This window comes from Bactrocera tryoni, unplaced genomic scaffold (assembly GCF_016617805.1).
Source record: "Bactrocera tryoni isolate S06 unplaced genomic scaffold, CSIRO_BtryS06_freeze2 scaffold_718, whole genome shotgun sequence".
NCBI classification, from domain to species: domain Eukaryota; kingdom Metazoa; phylum Arthropoda; class Insecta; order Diptera; family Tephritidae; genus Bactrocera; species Bactrocera tryoni.
The window spans coordinates 20,435-22,925 of NW_024396385.1; the positions used below are offsets into that span (position 1 = coordinate 20,435).

General features: G+C 35.1%; 1 non-coding gene across 1 annotated transcript; it reads right to left on the reverse strand.

Annotated features, from left to right (window-relative positions):
• Positions 1-1,921: 1,921 nt before the first annotated feature.
• On the reverse strand, positions 1,922-2,131 carry LOC120781923. The gene has a single exon (XR_005706185.1). It is a non-coding gene; the product is annotated as a small nucleolar RNA U3 (small nucleolar RNA).
• Positions 2,132-2,491: the final 360 nt, after the last annotated feature.

Sequence of the window (2,491 nt, forward strand, 5' to 3'; positions counted from 1 at the left end):
AACATCACTTCATTATCTTTGTTCATAATCACGGCTTCGTTCTTTTTGAATTTAACTGTGTAACCCCTGTCAGTAATTTTAGCAACAGACAACAAATTTGTACGCAAATCGGCCACATGTAAAACGTTTTCTAAGTCTAAGTCAATTTGTTTTCCGCTAACGTTTGCTGTGGTGCACACTTTACCAACATCACTTATCTTCGTTGAGCAATTATTTGCCAAACTTAGTTCGTCATTTACTAGTTTAACACTTTCAAAAATGTTTTTATTCGCACTCATATGAGATGTGCAGCCACTGTCCAAACACCATCTCATATTTCCTATAGGGACGGCAAATGTTTTTTCTACTGAACATAAAGCCACTTTTGCCTTTTCGTTTGTTTCTTCACTCACACACGTATTTTGTTCTTGTTGTTTGTCATTACAATTTCTCGCGAAATGTCCCGGTTTACCGCACCGATAGCACTTTTTTGTTTCCTTTGCATTTGACGAATTACCTATCAACATACGATTGGCTTTGCTTTTTCTTTATGTAAAGCACGTTATTGTCTTCCACTTTGTATTCTTTTGACTTTCGCGACTCGTGTTCTTCGAGAATTTTAACACGAAGAATGTCTGGCTTCGGTAGTTCACCTCGCGTTTCAACTGCACATCTAAATGTCTCGTATGACGCCGGCAAACTGTACAATAACAAAATTGCCAGTAAATCGTCGCCAATTTCGACGCCTATTTCTTTTAGCTTCGCTACTGCATCGAAGAATCCGTTAAGATGTTCCCGAACTTTCTCGTCTTCTGACATACGCGACAACGCTACACGTTTAAGTAACGTTGCTTTCCTAGCTGGCCCCTTTGATTAGAATGTCGATTCCAACCTTATCCAAATATCATGTGCACTTCTGCACTCTGAAATCAGCCCTAGCTCTGATGGCGCTATCGCCAACGTAATGTCCGCTGATGCCTTCTGGTCAGCATTTTTCCACTCGGAGAGTTTTGTCTCGTCTGTGGGACACAATTTAGTGCCATCAGTGTATTCCCACAAATCATTCTTTATTAAAATTGCCCGCATTTGTAGCTTCCAAGAATCATAATTTTCCGCGTTTAGCGGCTCGATTTTTACTATACCAGCCATTATTTAATAAATAAATTTAAGTAAATTTACATGTATTTTCATTTATATTTAATTATCAATAAATTTTTTTAAAATTATTTGCCCTAGTTGTCCATTTTATTTTCTCACACATTTCAGTCGATTTTTGTATAGTGAAATTTGACCGGCGTAGAAGCAAAATGCGAAACAATCATACATATGTTATGTCGTTTGCACATTTGTCTGTATGTTTGCGAAAGCAAATGTTCTACAAAAGCATATTTCTATACCTACTTAAACAAAATTATTTGAAAAATCGTATATTTCTTACATGTATAACCAAACCATACTTAAGACAACGCCACGAAAGTGTCAATAGTGGTGTTGGTGGTAAGCACATAAAAAGTCACAATGTGAACGCAGGTTCAAATCTCGACGGACTTAGTCTTTAATTTTTGCATTTTAACATCGTATACTATACTAATAAATATTTTTCTTACTAATAGAAATTAAATTTATCAGATTATACCTAATATACATACATTTACATAATATTGATGTGATAAATTTAACTTCTATTAGTACGAAAAATATTTATTAGTATAGTATACGATGTTAAAAGGCATACATCTTTCTATCCTATCTTGTGTATCTGCACATGCTCATATGAATGTATGTATACGCATGTGCGCGTTCAGAAATTCAAAGAATTCGCACAAAAAAAAAGAGAGACGAAAGAAATAAAGTCACATAAAATAGTTGAGAATTCGCAAAAATGAAAGACAAACGAAAGAAAAATAATGCGCAAGCATACATAAGCGTACTGTACTTATTGACCGCATTATTTTTGCGTAAAACCTTGGAATTTATTCATTTTCGATTTTCGAAGAAACATCATTTCTAATATGCCACAACACAATATTAGAAATGAAGTTCATAAACCTCACGCTGTCAGATAAAACGATATACCTCGTCATCGCGGGTCGATTTCCAAAAAATTTAAATGAAGACTAACTACAGAAATGATCCTGTAAAGTATAGCCTTAATTTTTCAACGGCCAACGCAGAGTATTTCAACCAAAATATACGCAAAATAGTTGAGAATTCGCAGAAATGAAAGACAAACGAAAGAAAAAGAAGCATAACTTCAATAATGCACAAGCATACAAACATACATATGCGCAGCAGCAGCAAGGAAAGAGGTAACAATCGGCGATCCATTGTATATTTCTTTCATGCATAACCAAACCATAATTAGGACAACGCAATACAAGTGTCAATGGTGGTGTTGGTGGTAAGCTCTTGAAAAGTTACGACGAGCACGTAGGTTCGAATCCCAACAGAATTTATTTTTAATTGAATATGTCACCAACCAAAAATTGAAACATTGTTCTACAAAAACAAC